A 12,531-nucleotide genomic window follows, 5' to 3' on the forward strand; every position below is an offset into this window, starting at 1 on the left:
ATGTAGCACATTCTGCGTACTGTATTACAAAGTTGACGAATGCTTCAAATACATCAGTAGGATTCCCAACCAGAATGTAAACGCCCAGCTGGGATCAGACCCTGGATCTTCAATTCTTTTGAAATCTCAGCATAGTGTGGCCCTTACTTAGTAGATATTTGATCAACTGAATGTCATAGATGTACTTTAGGGGGAATGCCTTTCTCTTTGTAAGACAATGGTAGAATATTCACTTCTTATGTACTTCCTCATTTTAAAAAAATGGCATATATTTTCTCAGAGCTAATCACTTCTTTTCCTTTTCCTTATCTAAGTTTCTGTTTCAGAACTCACTACTCTGCACTTTATCTGAAATTTATACTAGATTTGCCACTTGTTCATATAAGAATCAAAAATTTAAACAACCTCGAGGAATGCAATTTCAGCAAGTTATTTAGTGAGAAGCAGATGAAACACCAATCTTCTTCAGACTGTAGAAAGGCGTTGTTATCACACTAATAATTTACATGGTCTCATTAAGTTGGCTTTTAACCTGATGTCCCAATGAGTGAAGTTCACTTTATAATCTCTTTAATAAATAAATCTTCAAGCTCTAGATAGTTCAATGATGGCTGGTAATTAGCATTAGATGAACAGAAAGAATCCTCTGCACTCAACAAATGACTTTTCACCCTATAAAATTTCACCAAATACCCAAGTATAAGTAGATTAATTTAAGCCTACTTTTCAACAAGCAATTAACAAAACAAACCATAAGTCTTCAAACTCAAAGAGGAAAATAATTACTCTTTTCAGAGATGAGAACAAGATAAGATTAGAAAAAAAAATACTTTACCAAAATCTATGCCCTTTCAATATCAATCTGGACAACATAATTTGTTCAAGACACATTTAATCACATGTCTAATGTGTGCACAGTGCTGTGCTGAGCACTGTGGGAAAAACAAGATCAATAAGACATGGACCCTGCCCTTAAGCATCTCACAATCAACTAGAGGTGACATGCACAACAAACAATTGCTTAACATAGTTGTAATTATGCTGTAGTGTAATTAGAGAGTTGACAGCTTAGACAATACTCTTCACTAATAAAGGACATAATATGACAAAGGAAATATTATGGGGAGACAAAGTGAACAAAATAAGAAATTCTAATGACTTTTGAACTGAGTCACAGTGGGGAAAGTAATATAGAGAAATAGAGTAATTACAGAACAAAAAATGAAAAAGTGCCCCATTCCCCTGCCCCCACAAACACACACAAAATTTCTTTTTTTCCTCCTCTCTTCTATTAAGTTTATGGGCAAGGCAGAAGATTTCAAATTTATCTAGAGAGGCAAGTATGTAGACAAGTATATACCTAGTTGCCTGTGGGTCTAAGAAGGACCATAGATGATACCCACATCTGAACTCCCAGGGAAGATGAGAGAGTCGAGGCTCTACTCTAGCTGACCTATAGCACAGGCCACTGGGGAGACTGACTAAATACAGACACTGTCTCTTAGCTTGAGTCTATATTTCCCAGAAGTAGACCCTGAGAATAGGATTCATGTGAAAGTTATTTACTAGAAAGTGTGTTCCTACAAAAAGATAGTAGAGGAGTAGAAAATAGGACTTAAAAGGAAAGGGGCCAAGCAAGGGTGCATGCAGTGTTTAGCGCAATCTGACAGAGGGTATCTTTAGTTGAAATCCACTGGGTGCTCTGAAAACAGTACAGAAAACATGCAAGAAATCCCTATAAGAGGACCAGGGGGCTGAAGTATTTATATGTATTTATATTTCCATGCCCTTTAGGTATTTGTTAAGAGCTGCCTACAAAGGAAGCTGAGAGCAGAAGTGGGATGTTTCCAGCAGCTGAGGGCAGTTCTTCAAAGTCACAGGTGATGGCTGTTAAACAGGAAATGACAATGACAGGAGCACTAACCATTCTGTTACACTCTAACTGCTGTGAGTATGAGGAGGATATCCAGCAGAGTTGGATTTGTAGAGAATGAGGAATCCCCTTCTAGGTTTAGTTTTTCTCTTAAACATATTAGTATCACTTTCCATATGTATTTTTTCTGTTTATTAAATTTATGTTTTAATAAGGCACTGATAAGAGAATTGAGGGCCCAACTGAGATCCTATTTCTAATTTTCCCAGGATGGTGAGGAGGTAGGAAAGCATGTTAGTAAAAGCAATTCTATTTATTCACTCATCATTTATTCATTCAGAAAATTTTTATTGAATATTAAATATTACATGTTCTCCTCAAAAAAGAATAATTTAGACATGAACAAAACAGACAACATCTTTATCCTCTTGAATCTTACATTGTATTTGTAAGACAGATAACAGAAATACAAATGTATTAATTATATGGCATAATATCAGACCATAATACATATTTAAGAAAAAAACAGAGTAAAGATTTGGGAAAACAGAGTAAAGATTTGAGAGTGATGCTGGAACTGGTGGTCTCTCTACAGTGGTCAGATAAGATGGTATTCTCTAATAAGTAATACTTAGTGAAGGCCTCAAGTAAAATGAAAGAGAAAGTCAAAAGGTTAGCTGAAGGAAAAGTGTTCTGGGCAAGTAGGATAGCAAGTAAAAAAGCCTTGAACCAGAAGAATACTTGGCATGTTCAAGAAGAGAAAAAAGAAAAAAACAGAGTAGTCAGAAAGTAGTGTGGTAGGGAGGAAAGGTAGGAGATGAGGTCTAAGAGGAAGTGGAAGTAGAGGTTGTTAATGCAAGTTATTCCATTCCATGGAATTTATAGAAGTCTGTATAAATGCAGTACTGAATTGCATGTTATTACTTAATGTGCAAAACAGAAAGTGATTGTCACCATAGGGGATCATAAATAAGAGCAATTACTTGTGTCAGGGATGAAAAAGGCCTCAGAGGGGATACAGCATCGAATTGAGCCTTACAATAATAGAATTTGTATAAACAGATATGGTGGAAGGAGCCATCACAAGACAAGGGACTATAGGAACAGTGTCAGAGAGGAACAAGGTCAAATTTAAATTGATAAAAGTGTTGAATACCATAGAAAGAATTTTGGATTCCATCCTAAAGACTAATTTCCCAGTGCAAACAATATAGCATATTACAAAAACTTTATAACATTAGTACACTATTATTGCAACAATCTGCCATAATGACTACTGTACTAGTAAACTTTAGAAAAGAAGAACTAATAACACATTAATTCGAAGGAAACACTGGTTGACTGAATAAAACAACTAGCATGTTTCACACATCTATTACATGCTAATTATTCTATTATTTGTTCTACAGGTGAGGAAACTGAAGCACAGAGAAGCACAAGAAAATATTACCTGATTGTCACACTAGTACATGCTAGATCTTGGATTGTCTGACAATGTTATGTGGCTCAAAAGCCTATAATCTTCTTTCCCAGATGGCTAGCAATTCATAACTGAACGTACAAGTATAAGGAGAGTGAGTAGCCTGCAAAGATTACTGGAGAAATCTGGATTTGCAAATTCCTAAACCTTTCTGAACTTCCATTTCCTCATCTGTAAAATGGAGGTAATATGAGGACTTAACTTCCATAGTTGTTCTTAGGTTTGACTGACATAAAACACGCAAAGTGTTCAACACAACATCACATAAGTATTTAGTACATATTAAATACTGTTATTAGTTGGGTCTTACCTTCACTATTATTTTCCTATGACTCAGTCCATCCTCTTCATTGGTATGAGTCTTATTTTTGCCACATTACTAAGGACTTCAGTCTTAACTGCTTGGTTTGCCCTGATCTCCTTTTGGGACCTTATCATTAAGACTCCTATCCCACTGCAGAGAGGGCCCTACCAGATTGTTTGCAGATCTAAATCACCAGATTATTTCAGCTTTGCTCACACTGCTAACTTTACCTGAAATATCCTCCATCTTTCCCTATGCTAAGAATGACATCTTTCAAAATTCTCTTCTAGGGATGCCTTCCTCAGTAAATCTCTCCTGATGCTGAGGAAGATCTGAACATAGAAGCTGTCTTTGTACAAATAAAGAAATGGAAGCTCAGAAAGGGTAGATAACTTAGCCAAGGTCACGAACCCTTGACTAAGGTGACTTAGCCAAGGTCACCAACCCTTGGCTAAGGTGACTAAATGACTATAGTGGTAGTAACAGTGGTAGTAGTAATAATAGCTTACATAAACAGAATGTCTTATTGTCTACAAAGCTCTTTCCATAGTACCTCATTATATTTTCACAACTCTAGGAAAAAAAGAATCATTCTTTTCTTTTCTATGAATCAAGAAACTGTTTCAGAAGAGACAAAATTTCAGAGGTGACTAACTAAATTGAAAGCTAAAACAACTAGTGAACACAAGAACTTAGTGATTTCCAAAGCTAGGGTTAGGAGTCCTTGGCAAGCATAAAATTACCACACGATCGACAATTTGAGAACATCTAAAGAACAAGTAAAACCATAACGGAACTCACTAGCCTCAAACTGATCTATCAATTAAATGCAATGTCCTACTGAGAAGGTAGAAAATGTAGAGATGACCTCTCTGCATAATTGTCTGTAAAGTTCTCAGGAGTTTTTAGTGAGCTGTTCTATTAAGGAAGCCGTCAAACAGCTAGAATAAGAAACGGCAATGGAGAGGAAGAAAGATGTGAACGGATATAGGAAGAGCTTTAGAAAGATGAACAAGTCTCTAAAATTTATGTTAAAGAGTGAAGATTTCCTCCATGTATGGGGACACTTCTAAGGTTAAATGTGTTGTATGACACTATTTAGAGACTCAACTTATTTTTGTCTGCTAAATAATATATAGATCCATCTAGGTCAAATTCTAAATTAGCACTGTGCCTGATGTGCTGTAGATGCTCAATGTTTGCAGAATAAATAAAAGAATAGATCAATCTAATCCAGAAAGTTCAGTACTAACGGTAATTGAGTCTCAAAAAATATCTTTTAAGTATCTACTATGTATCAGACACCATGCTAGGAACTAGCCATTTGGAACAATTTTTAAGTGTTTTGGTATTTTAATGCTGATAAGACATGGAAATGTTCATTAATCTTTTCATACAGTTGTCAGAATATAACAATTGTAATTGAAGATAAATTCAGAGTCCTCCTTCCCATGCAATGGAAGAAAATTATAGTTTGTATATTGTATGTTGACAGCATCATTTCTCATATGGTTTGCAAGATGACTGGTTCACAGGATTAAAATAAGTCTATTTCCTATTTTTTTTTAAGATTTTATTTATTTATTCATGAGAGATACAGAGAGAAAGGCAGAAACATAGGCAGAAGGAGAAGCAGGCCCCATGCAGGAAGCCCGATCTGGGACTTGATCCCAGGACTCCAGCATCACACCCTGAGCCCAAAACAGACACTTAACCACTGAGCCACCCAGGCGTCCCAAGTTCCTTCTGATCTTAAAATGGAAATCATGATCTCTTTTATTAGTATATCTGCCAACAAGCAGATATAATTGTATTCGCACTTGTTTTTGAGCACCAATTTTTTATTAGATGAACTGGGTTATAGCAAGGTTTTTTCATTCCTTCAACAAATAAGCCCCTTAGTTGAGGTCCAGCTAAGCCTGCTTTTTCCAAATTCTCCTTACCAGATAGGTATTATGATGAGATTCTGTTGTTGTCATTCTACTTACAGAAAGAAAAAAAAAAACTATTAATTCCTAAAAATGTGAATGTCAATACCAGTATTCAAAAAGATGTTGTTACTATGGTGCAATACACACTGTCAATACCCTAGCCTCATTCCCCACCGTCCTCACCCAGGCTTCATCACCTTGATGCAAGCCAGACTTCCAGCTGCCTTGGGGATTTTTCTAGAGCTAGGACCCTCTCATCAGTATGCTAGGCCAGCTGGAAGTGCCAGAAATCAACAAACATACTCTCCCTTCAAGGAGCAACCCTTAACTAAGTCTAAACAACAGTGGTTGGCATATAAACACTAGCTCCTTTTGTCACTAGAGATAACAGAGATTACCCGAGGCTGGCTGATTCTACACTGACTCCTGGAGTTCCCTAGGAAGATTAATATACTGGTTTGACAATGCACCCTTTACTAAGTATCTCACCTTCACTTTCTCACTTTCTTACTGCCCTTCCGATGCTTTCTCCGATCATCTCCCAAATAAACCACTTAAACTTGAATTTGAATCCTCATCTTAGGCCTCTCCTACATGAATCTAAACTAGATCAAATTATTAGGCCTCTCAAATATTCATTATTTCACCTTACCTTTACAAATACCCCATCTATCCCTACCTTTTTTTAACAGAACAAGCCCTTTGTTTTTTTATTAACCAAAAAACTTCATATTTTTTATTTAGCTTTCTAACTCTGTGCTTGTCCCTTCAACACTTTCACAATTTTCTGCTCTTCAATAAAGCATCCTGGATCCTCTCATGAACACACACTTATTTCAGCCTGCTCCATTACTGATGCAAGTGACTTATGTTTCTCTTCTTTGCAAAAACAAATAAATATTTAAAAGAAAACTATCAATAAAAGTATGACACTAGAGCATTCTTAGGCCAGACCCAAATAAAAATGAAGTCATAAGTTTGAACATTGGCATTAGAAACAGGAGAAACTCAGGAACCCAATTTCAGTCAGTTAAAGCCTTTATTAAAAGTATATAGCTTAGTAAATGAACATGCCATAATTTAAAAACTAATAACCTGTCATTCAACATTCAAGTTGTATTTAATATTGTACTTAATATCTAATAATGCTAAAATTAACATTCTTATGCATTCCTCTCTGTCCTCATCTCAGATTATTTCAGGGGATAAATATCTAGGGAATTTGCTGGAAAAAAGAGTAAAAGTATTTTAAATTTTTGGTTTACACTTAACTAGAATAATTGAACTTATTTTCATTTCCACCAATATGGAACAAATGTTTTTGTTTTAACAGATTTTCATCAATCCTGATTATTGAGTACTATTATTTTCATAATCTGTACAAAACACAATCACTGTTAAACATTTATGTCTTGAAATTGTTTTTGATCACCAATTTATAATTATATTTTTGTGAATTCCCAATTCATGACTTCATCTCAATTATGTATTGGTGTGGTTTCATTTTTCTTAATTGAATGGTTTTCATACGTTTTATAATATACCTCCAAAAAAGTTTTTCTTTTAAATAGTGTTAATTTAGGGGTACCTGGGTGACGTTGGTCAAGCATCTAACTCCTGATTTCAGCTCAGTTCATAATCTCAGAATCATGAGCCCAGCGTCAGACTCCATGCTCAGCTGAGAGTCTGTGAGATTCTTTCTCTCCATCGCTCTCTGCCCCTCCCCCCACACATGCACATATGCTCTCTCAAATAAAAATTTTAATAAACATTTTTAATTAAATAGTGTTGATTTAATGCAGCATACCCCATTACTAAATTTAATGGTAATATATTTAGTGTTTAAAACAATATACAATTGAATTTTAGATTTTTATAAATAATTTTCAGGCATCCTTTTAGTTTAAGAACACAGTTTCTGATTGGTTGGTCAATTTTAGATTGTTTTCTTTTGTTTATTATCAGGAATGAATGTTCAAATGTTTTGGAGGTAGTATAGCATCTGCTCTGGAGGCAGATTACACAGTTCCAAACCCTAATTCACCACTTAGTAGAGAAGTTGAGAAGTTATCTTGAGGAGTTAACTTACTAATTGATCCAAACACTATTCACCACTTAGTAGAGAAGTAAAGAAGTAATCTTAAAGAGTTAACTTACTAATTGATTGATTACTTACAAGTAATCTTGAGGAGTTATCTCACTAATCTGTAAAATAATAATAATAATAATTAATAATAATAATATCTGCATCATATCACTATAGTGAGGATGAATTAACTCAAAGTACTTAGAGTAGTATCTGGCACATAATAACTACCTGATAAATGTTAGCCAATTATAAATAATATAGCATTGTTATTGTTATCTATTGGGAGGAAATGTAGCATAGTAGCTTAACATTACAGGTTCTTCCTTGGCTCATATCCTAACTCTTGCACATAGTAATTATGTGAATTTAAGCAAGTTACTAAACTTTTCTGTGTTTCAGTTTTTTTCATCTAAAATGAAGACTAAAAATATTATCTACCTCATGAGATTTTTATATAAACTAATTGTGTGTGCATGTGTATATGTGTTTGTGCACAGATATACAGATATCACTTAAAGCAGTACCTAGACCATAGCTCACTATAGAATTTAAAAAATGTGGGTTATTATTACTACTCTACTAATGTTGTGTCTTTTATTTTCTTTGAGCTATTAGTGATATGTTACACAAATAGATTTACTAATAGTAATCCCCATTGCATTTGTAAATAAATCTTGTTTTTTTTTCCAATGTATTCTTTTTTTCCCAACTATACTGAGATATTATTGTCATGTGTAAATTTAAGGTGTACAATATAATGATTTGATCCATGTATATATTGCAAATTGATTATCACAATAAAGTTAGTTAACACTTTCATTACTTCACATAACTACCATTTCTTTTTGTGGTGAAAAAATTTTAAGATCTGCTCTCTTAAAAACTTTTAAGTATGTAAAGAAGTATTGTTAATTATAATCACTATGCTACATATTAGATCCCCAGGACTCATCATCTAATAAATAGGAGTCTGTACCCTTAGACAAAAACCTCCTCATTTTCCCTACCCTTCAGCCCCTGACAATCACCATTCTGCTGTTTCTGTTAGTTTAGCTTTTTTTTAGATGCCACATATAAGTGAGAACCTACAGTATTTGCCTTTTTCTGTCTGTCTTATTCCACTAACATAATGTTCTCAAGCTCTAACCATGTTGTCACCAAAAGCAGAATTTCTTTCTTTCTTACTATTTCATTGTTTATGTATACATACTATATTTCTTTATCCATTCATCTGTTGACACACACTTAGGTAATTTCCACATCTTGGCTATTATAAACCATGCTGCAATAAACATGGGAGTGCAGATATCTCTTCAAGATAGTGTTTTTATTTCCTTGGGATATCTACCCAGAAGTGGGAGTGCTGGATCTACTGGTAGTTCTATTTTAATTTTTTGAGGAACCTACCATAGTGACTATTTATTTGCATCCCACCAACAATACACAACCATTTCCTTTTCTCCATAGCCTTGCCAACGCTTGCTGTCTCCTGTTTTTTTGTTTGTTTGTTTGTTTGTTTTTAATTTTAGTCATTCTAACAAGTATGAGGTGAGATCTCATTCTGGTTTTGATTTGCATTTCCGTGACGATCAGTGATGTCCAGCATCTCTTCATATATCTGTTGGCCACCGTATGTCTTCTTTGGAGAAATTGTCTTTTCAAGTCCTTTGCCCATTTTTAAAAATAAATCTGCACCTTTACTTACTTACTTACTTTTCAGAAGGTTTAAATCCTTGAGGGGTACAGCATCACAAGGTTTCTGTGGCCAATGGCTTCAGCAGGAACTTGGAACAAACCATGCCACTCTTTCTATGAGCATGAGCTACTTTTCCCCAGATTACTCTTGTTTGGTTCAGCTTGCCACCAGGAGTAACCATGTTGTTCTTTGCTTTGTATGCATAAGCATATCTCTTGCTTCAATGGAATTCAGTTTCATCTCAAGCATAATTACCTTCAATTTTAAGAAGAACTGTGTGCTCCTCTGGTTTTGGAGACCCCACATATGGCCAACAAAAAAGGCCTTGGACCACAGCCTTCCAGAAATATTTATCATTTTAGGAGTCCTATTCCCAGCAGGCCTCCAGAGGCTCTAAGATGACAGAAAGAGCCCTTTGCCCATTTTTAAGTTATATTGTTGTTTTTTTTCCTATGGAGTCATAGGAGTTCTTATGTATTTTGCATATTAAATCCTTCTCTAATACACAGTTTGTAAATATTTTCTCCCATTTTGTAGATTTCCTTTTATTTTGCTGATTGTTTTTTCATGCAGAAGCTTTTTTACTTGATATAGTCACACTTGTTTACTTTTGCTTTTATTGCTTACACTTTTAGTGTCATATTCAAAAAAAAACAATCTTTCCCAAGACCAATGTCAAGGAACATTTCTTCTGGGGGTTTTTTCTAATAACTTTACAGTTTCAGTTCTTATATTTAAGTATTTAATCTATTTTAAGCTAATTTTTGTAAGGGGTATAAGGTAGGCATTCTAATTTCATTCTCTGGCATGTGGTTATTCAGTTTTCTCAACCCTATTAAGAAGACTATGTTTTCCTTACTGAGTTTTTTGGCTCTGTGGCCAAGTATTAGTTGACTGTATATGTATGGGTTTTTTCTTGGCTCTCTCTCTATTCTGTTCCATTGATATATGTGTCTGTTTTTATGCTAGTACCGTGTAGTTTTGAAGTTTTGCAATATAGTTGGAAAGCTGAAAGTGTGGTATCTCCAGCTTTGTTCTTCTTTCTCAGGATTATTTTGTCTATTTAGAGTCTTTTGCAGTTACATACGTTAGGATTTTTTTTTATTTCTATGATATTTATCATTGGAATTTTGATGGGGATTGTATATACAGATGGTTTTGGGTGTATCTCATAAGTTTTAGTATATTATACATCCATTTTCTTTTGTTTCAAGATTTTTTTTCTCTTGATTTCTTCTTTGACCCATTGGTTGTTCAGGAATATGTTGTTTCATTTCCATGCATTTGTAAATTTTCCAACTTTCCTCCTGTTACTGATTTCTAGTTAATTGATTTTGGTCAGAAAAGATACTTGGTATTATTATTTCAATCTTCTTACATTTGCTAAGGCTTATTTTGTGACAACATATGATCTGTTCTGGAGAATATTCCATGTTTACTTGAGAAGAATGTATATTCTGCTGCTGTTGAGTGGAATGCTCTGTATATGTCTGTTAAGTCCATTTGGTCTAAAGTATGGTTCAAGTCCAATATTCCCTTATTGATTTTCTGTCTGAATGTTCTATCTATTGTTGAAATTGGGGTACTGAATTCTATTATTATATTTTTGTCTATTACTCCCTTCAAATCTGTTAGCACTTGCTCAACATATTTGCTTCAATGCTGGCTGCATATATTTACCATTGTTACATATTCTTGATGAACTGATCACTTTATAATTATAGAAATACTTCTTTGTCTTTGGTTACAGTTTTTGACAGAAAGTCTATTTTGTCTGGTTAAGTATGGCCACTCCTATTTTGGTTTTCATTTGCAAGGATATCTTTTTTCCATCCTTTCACTGCAAGCCTGTGTCCTTAAAGCTGAAATGCCTTTTGATTACTTAATCCATTTACATTTAAAGTAATTATTGATAGATAAGGCCTATATACCACCTTATTGTTTTCTTGCTTTTTGTAGTTCCTCTTATTTTGCTATCTTTCTTTCTGGGTTATTGATTCTTTTGTAATGGTATGCTTTGATTCCCTTCTCTTTATCCTATGAGTATCGACTATAGGTTTTTACTTTGCAGTTACTATGACGCTTACATAAAACATCTTCAGATATAATAGTCTATTTTAAGATAACACAAACTTCAATCATATACAAAATTCTACTCTTTTAGTCCCCCATATAATTTATATTTTGATGTCATAATTTATCTATTTTTATATTTTGTATCCATTTAAAAATTATTGTAACTACTATATTTTTAATATTTTCCCTTTAAACCTTTATACTAGAGTTAACTAATTATTCATTATCTTTTTACAGTATTAAAATATTCTGAATTTAACTATAAATTTACCTTTACTGGCATAATATGTTTTCATATGTTTTCTTGCTACTAATCAGCATCCTTTTCATTTCATCCTGAAGAACTCCTTTCAGCATTTCTTATAAAGCAAGTTAAGTTGTGATGAACTCTTTTCAGCTTTTGTTTGGAAAAAAACTTTATCTCTTCCTCATTTCTGAAAAACAACTTTGTTGGGTAAAATATTTTTGGTTGGCAGTTTTCTTTTCTTTCAGTACTTTGAATATATCATCTCACTCTCCTAGCCTGAAAGGATTCTGCTGAGAAACCCACTGACAGCCTTATGGGATTTCCTTTGTTAAAAAGAAAACCACAGACCTAAAATGGCATCACTTAGGCTGAGTACCCAAACCAGGACTCAGTACCTAATCTAATTGCAGTTCAATCTCCCCAGAAATGCAATCTTCACCACCAGTTAGGAATTTTCTGATGCGCACCAATGAGTCTGTCACATGGGCCCTCTCAATCCCCCAAAGGAGGATGAGGTAATCTACATGATAAAACCTCCTGTTCTTTCTTTTATATTTTTTATTTTTATTTTTTAATAATAAATTTATTTTTTATTGGTGTTCAATTTGCCAACATACAGAATAACACTCAGTGCTCATCTCGTCAAGTGCCCCCCTCAGTGCCCGTCACCCATTCACCCCCACCCCCTGCCCTCCTCCCCTTCCACTACCCCTAGTTCGTTTCCCAGAGTTAGGAGTCTTTATGTTCTGTCTCCCTTTCTGATATTTCCTACCCATTTCTTCTCCCTTCCCTTCTATTCCCTTTCACTATTATTTATATTCCCCAAATGAATGAG

The 12,531-nt window shown here is 34.3% G+C and overlaps 1 protein-coding gene, 1 long non-coding RNA gene and 1 pseudogene across 14 annotated transcripts in view; 1 reads left to right on the plus strand and 2 right to left on the minus strand.

Annotated features, from left to right (window-relative positions):
* Positions 1-12,531, minus strand: part of DLG2 (discs large MAGUK scaffold protein 2) — a 1,975,849-nt gene that overhangs the window by 1,769,178 nt on the left and 194,140 nt on the right. The window lies entirely within an intron of this gene.
* The window catches only part of LOC140615099 (uncharacterized), a 47,473-nt gene that overhangs the window by 5,031 nt on the left and 29,911 nt on the right, over positions 1-12,531 (plus strand). The window contains exon 2 of the long non-coding RNA XR_012015776.1: positions 1,795-1,880. This is a non-coding gene — a long non-coding RNA (uncharacterized lncRNA). The remainder of the gene's footprint in view (positions 1-1,794; positions 1,881-12,531) is intronic.
* Positions 9,403-9,779, minus strand: LOC140615586 (large ribosomal subunit protein eL33 pseudogene; annotated as a pseudogene).

This window comes from Canis lupus, chromosome 23 (genome assembly GCF_048164855.1).
Source record: "Canis lupus baileyi chromosome 23, mCanLup2.hap1, whole genome shotgun sequence".
Taxonomy (NCBI): domain Eukaryota; kingdom Metazoa; phylum Chordata; class Mammalia; order Carnivora; family Canidae; genus Canis; species Canis lupus.